Consider the following 15,181-nt stretch of genomic DNA (forward strand, 5'->3'; position numbering starts at 1 on the left):
ACCCATCTTCGGGTCTCAGATTTTCTCAATTAAAAAACAAGAGGCTGGACCTGATTTATTTCTTTCCTTTTTTTCAAGGGTATCAAAATTGAACCCAAGGGTGCTTCACCATTGAGCCACATCCCCAGCCCTTTTTTGTATTTTATTTAGAGACGGGGTCTTTCTGAGTTGCTTAGGGCCTTGCTAAATTGCTGAGGTTGGCCTGGAACTTGCGATCCTCCTGCCTCAGCCTCCCGAGTCGTTGCCACGGTACCTGGCTGGCTCTGATATCTCTAAGGTCCCTCCTGGTTGGAACAGTCCCTGCAATGCCCTTCTCTCTCTGTATCTGAAACTCTTCCCTCCCCCACGGCCTCAGGGTGGACCCTGGGTTATCTCGATGGCATTTATCCAATTGGCCTTGGAGAGAGAAGTGTCGCTGAGCAGCTGTTGTTTACAGCAGAGGTACCTCTAAAGAGCCAGAGAGTGAAGATTTTGAGCTTTGCAGGTCCAAGTCTTCTGCCATGGTTGCAAAAGCAGCTGCGGATGAGACGTAAACCAGTGGGTGTGGATGAGTTTCCATGAAACTTTGTTTGTAGCAGCTGAAATTTGAATTTCTTGTAATTCTCGTGAATTCTCAAGAAGCTTTATCCTTTTTGATTTTTTTTTTTCCTCACCATTTAAAACCCTAATAACCACTGCTAGCTAGCGGGCTGTACTAAAACAGGAACATGACTTTGTGATGTGGTCTTCAGGGCTGGTTCCTCTGCCTGTCTGGAGCTGCATCCTTCTCTGTAAGATACCCTGGGGATGAAGGGAGACAACAGATGAAGCTTACTGCGCAAGCATTGTTATTCTTGGTGTTGCTGACTTATGTCCCCAGCAGAAGGGGACTTACGGGTTGGGAGGCTTGCCCCATTTCCTGAGTGCTTACGATAAGACAGATACTGTGCTAGGTGCTCCATGCACTGTCTCATTTAATAATCTCAGAAGAAAGAGATAGTGACACACCTCCACTTTACGGGTCAGAGAGGTCAGAAGACTACAGGGCTGGGAGTCAAGATTTGAACTGAGTGTATTGGGTCTGCCTCCAGCTCCTCTTCCCCCTTTTCCTCTGAACAGAACAGGCATTGCTTAGTCTAGTGCTATCACTGTGTAAACAGAACACTGTTTTCCTGGATGTCTGAAACCTCTCAGGTGACCAGAAATAGCACCTTTAGGTGCAACTGCTATTTTGTCCTTCTTTTACAGATGAGGAAACCAAGGCCTGAAGAGTTTAAGTAAGGAGTGGAAGTTTAGGCCTGTCAGACCCTGTGACTGGTCTCTTTCTAATAAGAGTAGCTGCAGAACAACCTAACAACCGCAGGCCCTAAACCTAGGAGCTTCTAGGACTCCTCATTTCCCTGAACCCATGTCCAATTACTGACAGGCTGTTTTGCTTCATTTGAAAATGTATCTGAAATCTATCCACTATGGGGAAAGAAGGGAGCTGTAGCATTTGGGGACTACTCTGTCTTTTAAAAGTGCAAATCAGGGGTAGAGATGTAGCTCAGTGGCACTAGGGATTGATCCCAGGGGTGCTCTACCACTGATCTACACCCCCAGTCCTTTTTATTTTTTATTTTGAGGCAGGGTTTCACTAAGTTGTCCAGGCTGGCCTCAAATTTGCAATCCTCCTGCCTCAGCCTCCTGAGACCTGGAATCCCAGGCGTGCTCCACCTGGCTTAATCTTTTCCTTTTTCTAAAGTGGGCCCATGAATGGTGCACGTCTCAGGAGGTACACAAGGGTCCCAGTGCATCTCCCACCTCTGCTCTCAGAGGCAGCTGCTGGGACAGCCAGTCCCTGGTGCGTCTGCCTCTCTGTGGTGGGGTCACTCAAGGGGGGCCTGTGGTTGCATCCCCAGGCTCTGGGCAGCCCCAGGGACCACTCCCTGGTGGAAGAGAGCTGTCAGCTCTCCATCTATGAGAGGCCTCGTGGAGGGTGAGGCTGAGATGACTCACTTTGGGCTGGAAGGTTCCCAGCTCTAGGGCGGCTGGAGGACCCCATGCAGGGAACAGCCAGGGCCTGCTGTCCCCACTGCAGTGTGTGCTGGTCCTCTTGGCCAAATGACCACAGATGCCAGGTGGCCTGACGAAGGGTGAGGAGCATCCTGGACACTCGGGGAAAGGGTCTCACTTTCTGGTGGTCCCTCTGCAATTCCAGCCTAAAACTTCCCCAAGAGGACCAAAAATGCAGTAAAAACAACCCTCAACTTAGTCCAAACATGAATTCAAGTAAGATTAAGTTAAGATGAATAGCAGAGAAACCCAAGAGGTTCACTGATGAGCTCTGAGGTTGACAGCTTCATCCCCCACTGGGGACTGAGCCCAGGGGCACTCCACCCCTGAGCTCCCTTCTCAGTTCTTTTTATTTTTTATTTTAAGACAGGGTCCCACTACCTTGCTGAGGTTGTCCTCCAATTTGCTATCCTCCTACCTCAGTCACCAGAGTAGCTGGGATTGCAGGTAAATGTCATTGTGCCCAGCCTGACAGCTTCATTTTTGAATCATCACTTGGTGACAAGGAATGGGGTGGGGGCAGGGGGAAGCCAAGACATCTCCTCCTCAAATTCCATTACCTAGTCAGTTATGGTAGTGCGTGTCTTAAATCCCAGCTACTGGAGTGGCCGGGCTGAGGCAGGAAGATTGCCAGTTCAAGGCCAGACTCAGCAATATATCTAGACCCTGTCTCAAAATAAAAAAATAAAAAGACTGGAGATGGAGCTCAGTTGTAAAGTGCCCCTGGGTTCAAGAGGTGGGGGAGGGGCGGTGAACGGAGCTCAGTGGCAGAGCGCTTGCCTGGCACGGGGGAGGCTTTGGGTTCAACCCCACTCCTGCAAAGGGCAAGGGGGCACTTTGCCACACCTTCCCCAAAGCCAGCGCTGCCTCACCTCCTCTAGCCCCACAAGGTAGCCCATGGAGTGGCATCCCCTGTGCTGTCCCACATGTGGCCCTGCCAGGGCGGACAGTTGGGTCCAGAGGATCTGTAGGGAGGGTGGGGCAGGTGGGTGGGGGTGGGCGCTTGGCTGCCTGCCCACGTGGCTCCCATCTGGGCAGTTTTTCTTTATCTTTTTCGCATTGGACTTCCCAGTAAGACTTCACTCCTACTTTGCCACCCGAATGACACTTGGGGCGAAAACGCCGTCACTAGAGAGGCAGGTGCACCACAGCTCTGGAGGGGGAAGCCGCTCGCTGCTGCGTGACCTTGGGTGGAACAGCACGGCCACCTCCGGCAGCGAGGTGGGAAGATAGGGCAGGGACAGCCTGGCCGCAGGCTCCCGCCTGATGAATGCCCGGGTGACTCAGGGAGGAGGACAGTCCCCTCCAGCTCTGACTGCAGAGCCAGGGTCAGGGTCTCTCAGCCTCGGCATCGCGGGCGGTGGGGCTGCCCTGCCCGTCGTGGGTGCTGGCCCGCCCAGGGCAGGCTGTCCTGCCTCGTCGTGGGTGCTGTCCCGCCCAGCGCAGGCTGTCCTGCCTCGCCCCTGGTTTCTACCCACTGCATGCCAGTCCCACCCCCTCCCCGGTTACGACGGACAAAAATGCTTCCAGAAATCGCCAAATGTCCGGAGGAGCCGAAATAACCTCCCGCTGAGAATCGAGGGTCCCGGGGGAGAAGCTGCGGGAGGCCTGGGGGCGGGGGAGCAGCCGGAGTGGGGCGGGCGCGGGAGGGACGCGGAAAGCCGCAGAGCGCTGCCCGCCCCACCTCCCCCCAGCCACCGTCAGCGTCTCCTGCTCTGTCCCCAGAGGCCACTTGTTTCTGCTGGAGGCTTTCTTCTGATAAGGCTGCAGTAAACTGCGTGTGTGTGTGTGTGTGTGTGTGTGTGTGTGTGTGCGCGCGCGCGGGCGCAGAGGAGATGGGCAGGAACTGGAGAGGGAAGGAAGGGAAGAGCAGAAGCAGGGGAGGCAGAGGGTGGGAGGGGGGCTGCAGATGCGGGAAGGGAGGGGGTCCCCAGGTCTTGAACATACCCAGGATCTAGCCCCGAGCATCTGGGAAGCTCTGGCAGCAGAGGCCGGGCTCCCTCCCCCTCCTCTGAGTGCACTGAGGGAGGTGACCCAGTGGTCCCCTACCCAGGCTGGGAGGGCACCAGCTGCTCCGCGCTCCCCACTCCCCATGCAGACAGCTGCCAGCAGGTCCTGTCCTCCAGGACTCTAAAATCCATCAGAGCCTGACCCCTCCTGCCCATCCTGACTCAGCCACCAGCTCCTCCCTGGTCTCCCTGCTGCTTCCACCCGTGATCTTCCCAGCATTTATCCTCCACAAAGCAGATGGAATGACATATTAAAAATGCAAATCAGCTCATGCCATCCACATACTCAAAGCTGTCCAATGGCTGCCTCAGTCCTTAGCATCAGATCAAAACCCCCGGCTACAACCTTTAAGTGTCCATGGTCCCCTGGCCCCTCTCTGACCCCAGCTCCTCTCATTCTCTCTCTCTCTCTCTCTCTCTCTCTCTCTCTCTCTCTCTCTCTCTCTCTCTGGCAGTACTTGGATTGAACCCAAGGGGACTTTACCACAGAGCCACATTCCCAGCCCTTTTTACTTTGTTATGAGACAGGGTTTCACTAAGTTGCTTAGGGCCTCACTAAATTGCTGAGGATGGACTCAAACACACAATCCTCCTGCCTCAGTCTCCTGAGTTGCAGAAATTACAGATGTGAGCCACCTCACCTGCTCTTCTCTCTTTCTTTTACCACCACGCTCCAACCACACAGCTCTTCCTTCTATACCTTGCACATGCTAAGCCTGCCACCCCACCCCAGCTATGGTACAAATTGGAACTTTGCCAGAAACACCTCTGCTATTCTCATCCTGCATCCACAGTTCCTGCATCCATAGTATTAGATGTCCACACAAACCTTCCTTTGTCAGACCAGTGGCCTTCCTTGTTCACGCCATCTCAAAATAACCTCTTCAAATACTTGTGCATCGTTCTGCTGAATGATCTTTCTTGCTTTTTCCTTTTTTTAAGGCACCGGGGATGGAATCCAGCGACTTGCAAGCGCTGGGCAAGCGCTTTACCATTGAGCTACATCCTCAGCCCACCCTGCTGTGTGGTCTTCAGAGAACTTTGGAGCATATGAGAATGATCTTTTTTGTGTGCCCCCCCCCCCCCAACTGGAATCTAAATTCCTGGAGGTCAGGACCTTGCCTTCTTTTCTGTATCCCCAGGACCCAGAGTTTGACACATCGTAGGGGCTCAGCCAGCATTTATTGAAAGAGAAATTCCCGGATGATTCTGCCGGCTCTACAAATTCCACTGCAGACCGCAGCCTCCAGCTCCGCGGTGCTCACAGGCAGCACGCGCTCAGCTCAGAGGCCACGGAGACCGTGATGATGATGGTGTGGGAACAGCGGGTGCTGACCTGCGCAGCCAGACATACTGCAAAGGGGCCGTTTGAAGCAAGTGAGAGGATGTTCCAGATCACGGACACTTGGGGACTTGTTAATGATGGACTCGTCATGGTTTCCAGCTGTCTCATTGTTACTCTTAGCCTGGCTTCTCTCGGAGGAAGGACACTCCCTGGTGTAGTGGTTGGTGGGCAACCGGGCCGCTCGTTGCCCCGGGGACCAGCCTGCTGAGCTGACCACCAGAGGGCGCTCCAGGTCACGGCATCCCGGCTCCGTGGCAGCCAGGGGCAGGCTGGGAGGAGCTTCTGTGTTTCTACAGAGGCCTTTCTTCCTCTTACCTGTCTCTGTCTCTCTCTCTTCTTCCGTCTCCCTTTCCTATGTTACTCCCCGACTGTCTCCATCAACAAATCCGCTTTGAGCCTGTCCTGTACTCAGCCCCGGCCTCAGGCAGAGCAGGGACAGAAACATTCCCCAGTGAGGTTTCTGCTCACCAGAAAGCTCACAGCCTAACTTAAACCTTTAACCCAACCTGGGAGAGATGAAGCCCGAGGGAGGGCTGCCGAGGACAGTCCTGCAAGAAATGGAGCAAGGAAAACAGAACGTGCAGCAAGACTTTGTCTTCTCTCTGCAGGGGCTCCACATCCCCCCTCCACACCCCAGCTCCAGCCAGGGTCTCCCGCTCTGGGTAGTCACACAACCGTGACTTCCTGAGAAGGAAAAAGTTTAAGCACAGTGAGACTCCTTTATCCCACTGAGGGATGCTGAGGGTCCAACTCAAAGTAGGATACGGTGTTAGTCTTGGCTTCAAATCCTGATTCTGCTGCTGGACAACCTTGGGCAGGTTTTCTAACTTCTCTGAGCTCAGACTGCAGAAGTACCAGCCCGGTAGGGTTATGAGATGTCAGAGTGCACAGCATTGTAGCTGGAGTTAGGCATTAGCCCAAGGTCATCTGTTGGACGGAGGGAGCAGACCAGGGCCCTGCATCCCCCTTTTTGAACTCTCAGGTCCCAACTTTTCCTGCTGTGCTGGGAAGAAGCCTTAGGGAACAGAGCAGCCACCCTGGTTGGATTCTTATTTGGGGGGGAAGTCTGTTACCAACTCATGTCTCAGTACTGTCCGCAGTTGCCTTCTCTGTTTTCTGGCTATGGGCTTCTCTTGGGGTGACTCCACCCTTCCTCCTGGCCAGGCCAGACCTGATCTCCCTTGAAGCTCAGCCTTGGGGTGGAGGGAATGGGGAGGCGTCCCGACCATTGTTTGAGGGTGGAGGATGGACTGGCACCACCCTCTCGGAGGACTCTGCCAGTACCTCTGCCAGTGGATTGAACCCTACAGATACAATCTTACAGATGTGAAACAAAATACGCACACACAGCATTATTCCATTGGAGTTTTGTTCGTTACAAGAAAAACTGGAGATACTCTTCACATACCGTCAGTAGATGATTGGTTAAATATATTATGGTGGAGTCAGAATGAAATAATAGGCAGTTGCAAAAAGAAAAGAAAAGAAAGCAAGACCCTTTATTTATGTGCAGCACTGGGGATCCGACCCAGGGCCCGGCATATGTTAGGCAAGTGCCCCACTGCCGAGCTGTGTCCCTCAGCTCCCCTTTAATTCTCAAATGACTTTAAGTTTCTTATGAAAAATTTCAAACAACTTGCTTTCCCTATCTGAGCGTCCATTTTCTCTCCTGTTAAAAGACCTAGAGTCCTTGCTTCAAAGCTCACAGTGGGCTGGGCGTGATGTCTCCTGCCTGTAATCCCAGCAGCTCAGGAGGCTGAGGCAAGAGGATCATAAATTCAAAGTCAGACTCAGCAATTTATGAGGCCCTCAACAACTTAGCGAGACCCTGTCTCAAAATGAAAAAAGGACTGAGGATGTGGCTCAGTGCCTCTGGGTTCAATGCCTAGTTTAAAAAAAACAAAAAACAAAAACACACACAAAAAACTCACTGTGGCAACTGAGTAACAATCCAGAGGCTGCACAGTGGCTGGCACTGAAGGTGCCTTCCGGTCTTCTCCACCCCTGCCAGTGTGTGTGTGTGTGTGTGTGTGTGTGTGTGTGTGTGGCACTGGGAACTGAACCCAAGGGCAGTCTGCCACTGAGCTACATCCCCAGGATCCCCACCCCTTCTAATTTTGAGGCAGGGTCTAAGTTGCTGAGGCTGGCCTTGAACTTGCCGGCCTCTTGGCTCAGCCTTCTGCATTGGGATTACGAGTGGGCCCATGGCATCCAGCTTTCTTTTCTCCACTGTGAAACACACTCTGGAAAATGAAAGTGAAGCCACGCCTGGGGGCCGACCCAGGGAGGGAGCCCTCGCCTGCTAAGCAGCCTTGAGCTTTGGCTCCCTGCTCTCTGGGAAGTCCTGTCCTGAGGCTTACAGCCCCGTGGGTTAGGGTGGGGACCAGGGGGGCTGCAGCAGCTGAGCTTTCCCACTGGCTGTTTGGGGGCCCATGATGCCACAGGTAGGAAACCACAGGCCCAGAATTTTCTCAGAGAATTTAGGCAGTCTCCTACCCTACTGCTGGCATGGCGCTTTGGTGGTGTTGGACTGAGTCTTCTGCAGAGCTTGGGACCAAGGTCTCCCTGTCAAGGACAAGATCCCGGTAATGATTAATTGTTACTTCAGCTAGGACTTGCTGTCTCAGGGAACTTCCCAGGAAGGCCACAGGGAGGAGAGGGGTGAGCCCTATCAACTTGCCTACCACGTACTCCAGTCCCCAGCCCAGGTGAAGGGCCACACCTGTGCATGTGTGAACATCTCCTTGTGTGTCCCTCACATTCACATAAACAGGTCTGCATATTAAACTGACACATGCCACTCACACATACACTCTCAAATGCACACCCCCACATTCAATGCTCATACGAAAATGTACACAGACACACCTGTGTTCACACACCCTCCTCAATTCCTACTGTGGTAGATAGTTTTCAAAGATGGCTGCCATTGAGTCTTTCATTCTCCATATGAGTGTGCTGCTCCGCCTATCAAAAAGCAAATTCTAAGGGCTGGGGATATAGCTCAGTTGGTAGAGTGCTTGCCTCACATGCACAAGGCCCTGGGTTCAATCCCTAGCACCACCAAAAAAAAAAAAAAAAAAAAGGTAAATTCTAAGCTGAGCGTGGCAGCACATGTAGGAGGATCGCAAGTGAGACCAGCCTAGATGACTTAGAAACTGTCCCCAAATAAATAAATAAGTAAAATAAAATAAAATAAAAAGGGCTGGAGGTGTAGCTCAGAGGCAGAGTGCTTTACTAGCATGTGCAAGGCCCTGGGTTCAATCCTTAATACTTTCTTTTTTTTTTTTTTTGCAGTGCTGGGGATTTGAACCCAGGGCCTTGTGCTTATGAGGCAAGCACTCTACCAACTGAGCTACATCCCCAGTCCCCTTAAAACTTAAAAAACAAAAAACGGTAAATTCTATTTTTCTCTTGAGTGTTTGTGGTAGAAGCAATGTTCTGAGGTCTAGACTTGAAGAAAAATGGAAGCTTTTGTTTTCCTCCTCCTGGGAAGCCAGTCCAACCATCCCGAGACCACCATGTTGTGAGGAAGCCCAGACTATTCACAGGGAGAGAGGAGTCCTGCAGAGGAGTGAGGACATGCCAGACACAGGAGTGGAGCCGCTTGGACCTTCCAGCTCAGCACAGCTGCTGGTTGAACATAGACCAGTGAGTGACCCTCTTGATTATCCAGCTACGTCCTACTCGAATTCCTGACCAATGGAATCATGGGATATTATAAAAGTTGTTATTTTAAGCCATTTTGTTTTGGAATGATTTGTTATGCAACAAAAGATAATGGAAATATCTAACCATATCATACATTTACTTATGTTCATATATACACACAAACTCACGTACTCTTACAAAAAGACAGGCCTGCACACGCATGCACACTCCTCGGCAGTAGGCACTGTTGACTGTCTGTCCAACATCCACTTCCACCGTCTTCCTTCCTAGCAGATGACCACCATGAGCCCACAGCCCGGCACATGCTAGGCAAGCAGTCTGCTGCTGAGCTGTGTCTTCCGCCCAGCCTTGCCCTTTGAAAGGCCAAGTCCATCTCCAGCTCCAGAGGTGGGACGCTGATTACTCTAAGCCAACGTTGGCCATCTCAGTCCCTCGACAGAGATTAGTTTAGCTTTGGTTATGTGACCCAGTTCTAGCCAGTGAGACATGGGGGAGCTGGCTCAGAGCTTCCTCATTCTTAAGAAAGTTATCTAGAAGCAAAGACTCTGTCATTGGGTTCTTTTTTTCTGAGCGGGGGGGGGAGGGGGGGTGGCGGCGGGTAACCAGGGATTGAACTCAGGCCCTCAACCACTGAGCCACATCCCCAGCCCTATTTTGTATTTTATTTAGAGACAGGATCTCACTGAGTTGTTTAGCGCCTCACTATTGCTGAGGCCGGCTTTGAACTCGAGATCCTCCTTTCTCAGCCTCCCTAGCCACTGGGATTACAGGCGTGTGCCATCGCGCCCAGCTGTCATTGGATTCTGCAGTGTGTGAATGGGAATATGGAATTGCTGCAGCCATTTTGCAACCATCACAGAGGAATGGTGTAAAGAACTGAGCCCAGTGCCCTTATTGAATCAATCAGCCACCTCCAGAGGCTCCCCCATCTCTGGCATTCCAGTCACGTGAGATAATAATTTTATTGATTTACTTATTTTTGCACTGTTGGGGATTGAACCCAGGGCCTTGTGCTTGCAAGTCAAGCACTCTACCAACTGAGCTATATCCAATTTTATTTATTGTTTGAAGGGTTTCTTTCTTTTATTTGTAGCTCAATATGTCCAACTGATACCTCCTTCCGTAAACAAAGTCTCCCACTTATGCATGCCCACAAATCCGTCCACAGGCAGATTCTAAGTCAAGCATAGAAAGTCACAGCTGAGAGCCAGGAGTGGGGGCACTTGCCTATAATCCCAGCTACTAGAGAGGCTGAGGCCGGAGGATGGCAAGTCTGAGGTCAGTCTGGGCAACTTAGTGAGACTGCCTCAAAATAAAATAAAGAGGACTGTGGTAGAGCACTTGCCTAGTAAGTGTGGGGCTCTGGGTTCAATCCAAGTATCGAAAAACAAACGAAAATAAAACCAAAAAACCACAGCTGAGCATAATAAAGAAACACGTACTAATATGTAAATGTGGTGTTACATCCCTCATATACACAGGAAAGCATACACCTGCATACACAGAGACAAGGATACAGATACAGCCTTTCTCACACATGCACACAATTACTTTGTGTGTGTGTATGGTGTTGGGGATTGAACCCAAGTGTGCTTTACCACTGAGCTACATTCCCAGTTCTTTCAATTTTTTTTTTTTTTTTTCAATCAGGGATTGAACCCAGGGTGCTTAACCAGTGAGCCACATCCCCAGCCCTTTCTTTTTTGAGACAGGCTCTTGCTGAGTTGCTGAGGCTGAGTTTAAACTCCTGATTCTCCTGCCTCAGCCTCCCAGGTTGCTGGGGTTTCAGGTGTGCGCTGCTGTACAGTTAGTCTTTATGAAAATGGCTATTATGAGACGGGGAGCCTTGCCCCATGGCTCTCTGGATTCCTGTCTTGCCGTGTGATCTCCCTCTTGCATGCACTCCCACCATGAAGCCACTGATAAAGTAGGGAGTCCTGGCAAGAGCTGGTGCCATGTCGTTCGGACTTTTGGCCTCTAAAACTGTGAGCTAAAGAAACTTCTTTTTTTTCCCTTTTTTTGGGGGGGCAGGGTGGGTGATAGAAGGCAGGTGTTGCTAGGACAAGTACTCTACCATTGAGTTATATCCCCAGCTCAACTTCTTTTCTTTTTAAGTCACTTCAGGCATTTTGTTATAGCAATGGAAAATGGAATAATATACAAACCAAGTCAAATGCCTAAAGGTGTATCATAGAAATCTCAAGAAACATTGAATCTAAGTGAAAGTGTGAGTCACACATGCATGAGAAGCCTAGCAGGCAATAAAGGAGGGTTGAGCTGGAAATGTACCTGGTCGCTGGGAGGTGTGGGTTCTTTTCCTCATTCTGGCACCCAGTGACCTTGGTAACTCAGGTGCTTCACCTCTCTGAACCTCCATCTCCTTATCTGTCAAAGGGATTTAATGACAATAATGGGGATGTTATAATGATCAGATGAGATAACCTATCTGTGACTGCTTTGTGAACTGTGAGGTGCACCATGATCACCTTTCAATCTGGACCAGCATCTCAGACGGAAAGGAATCCATCCCCTGGTGGAAATTCAGATCCAAGCAGCAGATCAGTGGGATAGTAGACCATCTGGAGACAGGGCCACCTTTGGATGGCCCTAAAAATAATCCCAGCATGCAGGTGGAGCGAGCACAGCTCTGACATTATAGCATGTGAGGTCAGGGAGGGCGTTCTGGTCTCTACTCAGAGCCTATTCTCCTTTGTAGAGCAGCGCACCCCAAGGAGAAAGAAATAGGAGTGGCCACTTCTTGGCCTTCTCTGAATGTCCAATCCTTTCCATAATTTAACTGCCTGCTGCACATAATTACTTTTCTCCTGGCTTATGAGCTTAGAGCAATAGTAGTTCCCAATAACTAGAGGCTTAATAAGGCTAAATTATAATGAGTGTCCTGCAGAATTACATACCGCATTAACGCCAAATGAGTTCATTAGAAATTCATTAGGAATGATTCCCATGGCTGCCACAGGAATTAATCATGGTTAGCCAGCGGCAGGAGAGGGGGCGATGAATCATTACACAGGGAGCAAGAAGACCTTTTGGCTTCTGATTTTGGCCCGAAGCAATGTTTTTCAAGGGCCAGGGGCTGCTGGGGACGTAAGTTTGGAAGCAAGGTGACTTGGATGTTATTGGTCCTGCTTTTCACCCTCTTCCTCCTTCTAGGCTCTGATCCCAGTCGGACATGAGGGCAAGCCATCTTCTTTTCCCAGCCTGGGAGGCTGAGAAACCATAGAGGGTACTTGCCTTGCATGTTCCTTTGCCCTTCTTCTGCTGGAGTACCTCTAGACCCCTGCAAGAGCTACCCCTCCAATACCCTGCTGCGTGTGCGTCTTCTTGGGCCTGTTGATCAAGACCCTCGACCCACCTGGGCCACCTCACCCACCTCCAGGAGTGGGCTTTGTCTCCTGGTATATTTTTTAGTAGCTAGTATTTATTAAGTACAGAGAGGACCCTTATCATACACAGGTTCGACTTGTGCTTTTTGAACTTGACGATTGATCTTGCAAAATGATAGACATGGGGCGGAAACCGTGTTTTGAATTTTGATCCTTCGAAATTGGTTAGTGATATGCAGTATGATACTCTGCTGGGCAGCTTCCTGTCGGCCATGGGATTGTGAGGGGAGACCACGACGCTCTCCTGTGTCTGTGTGACTGAACTAGGATGTTCAGCGGCTTAGATGTGTTGAACGCTTTCAGTCAATGCAGGTCAGGGAGCCTCTGTCTTTGGTAGGTGCAGGACCTTTGCTAAGTGCCTTCCTTTATTGTTATCCGCTCCTGAGGGTGGGCTTAATGATCAGCTCCGTTGTGCCAGCACCGAGGTTAAGTGATCTGTGCAAGTGATGCAGGCAGCAAGCAGCCAAGCTGGGACTTCGATCCCGAGTGCAGCATGTAAGGATTGGAGGACCATTGAAAGCGGTTGACCAGATGGCGGTGCCCCAGGGGGTCGGTCTCTCTCTCCTTCTTGCCGTCTGCTGCTATGTGCTATTTTTGTTGTTGTTTGTTTGTTTGCTGCCCTGGAGATTGAACCCAGGGCTTCACACATGCTAGGGAAGCATTCTACCACCGAGCTACGTCCCTTTTTAATTTTCTTTTGAGACAGGGCCTCAGCAAGTTGCTGAGGCTGACCTCAAACTTGAAATCCTTCTGCCTCAGCCTCCTGAGTCACTGAGATTACAGACGCTCTCTGATATTTAAAGGACTCCCCACTACAGGGACCCTGATGGACGGTAGGGGCCAATTCCCAGCGGCAAGCTGAAAAGGCAGATTCTCATGTCCCAGTTCCCCCTGGCAATGAGAGTGCCTGCTCTTAACTTGGGCTCAGTCTCTGAGGCTTGTGATGTAAACAAGCAGGGTGAAGAGAATCTTCTGGTGGCAGCGGTGACCGTGTCCTGTGCCTGGGGAATGGCAGCTGCACTGTGCACAGAGGTACAAATTGTCCAGCCCAGGTTTTGTTAGTTCTGTCAGCAGGAGTCCCACAAAACATTTATGTCCTGTGACTGTGGCTGTGGTTCTAGTTATTTGTCCTCTCCTGTCCCTGCTTCTTTTTCAAGCCTGAAAATTCTGTGATTTAATTGATCCCCCTTCAATAAATTTCTTTTCTGCTCAAATCAGTTCCCAAATCAGTTTAGAGTCTGCAACCAAGAGCTCAGCTTTCCTGACCACAGTCCATAGGAGCACAGAGCACGTGACTCGGGAGGGGCCAATCGGATGCTTTCCTTCCTGCAAGGAAGCCATGTTGCCTGAAGTGGAGAAAGAGGTAGATGCAGAGAAGGGGTGGTGTGTGTGGGGGAAGGGTTTAAATTTTGAGACAGTCTTGCTAGGTCACTTAGGTCCTCACTAAGTTGCTGAAGTAGGCCTCCAACTCGCAAACCTCCCGCCTCCACCTCTACCCTGGGGTTTTCTGAGATGCTCCTGCATCCTTATCATATTAGGTTGAACCATATGAAATTATTTTTATAAGTCCAAAAGGTCAAATATCAGCAATTACACATGGTTCAACCTAACCCATCTCCCATTTTGGCCAAGGGTAACTCAAGTGGGTTTCTTGTAACCCCAAGGGCTTTGTCTACACCAGTCAGAAATTCCATTAGCTCAAAAGTGGAACAGACAGAGACACAGAACAAGTACAAAACTAAGATTTTTCCCTGTTCGGCAAACACTTTCCAGTGAAGTCTCTGCCGCTGTAGGACTTGCCAACTGGGGTCATTGTCTCAGAGGTCACAGTCCTCCACTAGTTTATGACCCTGCCCTGCTTGCCTCAAATAATACTATTCCTGTGAATACCTGTTCCTGAATCATGTTCTTCCCCCATGGAGATGTTTCCTTTTTATATTTGCACTTTTTTCTTCCTAACCTAATTATCCAATAATAGGGGACAGGTTGAATAAGCTGTGATATATCATCCAGTGGATTATGATGTGGCTATTGGAAGCGATGACTGGGCTTCAACACTGAAAGAAAAATCATTTCTGGGGCTAGGTGGACCCCAGGTTGGTGGGGGTGATGAAGGAGCTTGGTAAGAAGCTGAGGTTTATTTCTAACCAGTTGTTATGGGGCATGGCGGTGGGATCCACCCAGTGAGGAAAGACCACGGAGCTGTTCCAAAGCCCTGCAGAGGAAGAACCATGACTTTGTGGTGCCCATTAGCCCTGGAGACTGGAGGTAGACAGATAAAAGCTTTTTTGTCTAAGGATCAGGTGTGGGAATCCAGTGTGGCCCAAGGATGTTGAAGGTCCTGGGAGAAGAAGTGTTGCATCCATTGACTGAACAGGAAAGGAATCGAGTCTAAGAGTAGGGATGCCCCGGAGAAGGGAAGCTGGGCCCTTCATTCACTGGAGTGACGACTGCTTTCTCTTCTGCATCTCTACTCCTGACACATAGCCTGCTATATAAATGTACACCAAGTGATTTACTTGATGAATATACGATTTACAAATCTCATTGTACATTAAAGACCGGCTGTGTGGTTTTCATCAGAAAACCAGCAGAATTCCAAGTGGCAACAAGTACCACTCCAAGTTAGAAAGAATGGAATTCCCTCCAAACTTCATCGATGGCTAGCTGTGTGACTTTGGGCCAGTTCTGTAACTTCTCTGAATCCAGACTTATTT

At 50.3% G+C, this 15,181-nt stretch overlaps 1 non-coding gene across 1 annotated transcript; it reads right to left on the reverse strand.

Moving 5' to 3' along the window:
* Window positions 1-8,679: 8,679 nt before the first annotated feature.
* Window positions 8,680-8,754, reverse strand: Trnam-cau (transfer RNA methionine (anticodon CAU)). The gene has a single exon. It is a non-coding gene; the product is annotated as a tRNA-Met (tRNA).
* Between the last annotated feature and the right edge of the window lie 6,427 nt (window positions 8,755-15,181).

The sequence above is a fragment of the Sciurus carolinensis genome, chromosome 6 (genome assembly GCF_902686445.1).
Source record: "Sciurus carolinensis chromosome 6, mSciCar1.2, whole genome shotgun sequence".
Lineage (NCBI taxonomy): Eukaryota > Metazoa > Chordata > Mammalia > Rodentia > Sciuridae > Sciurus > Sciurus carolinensis.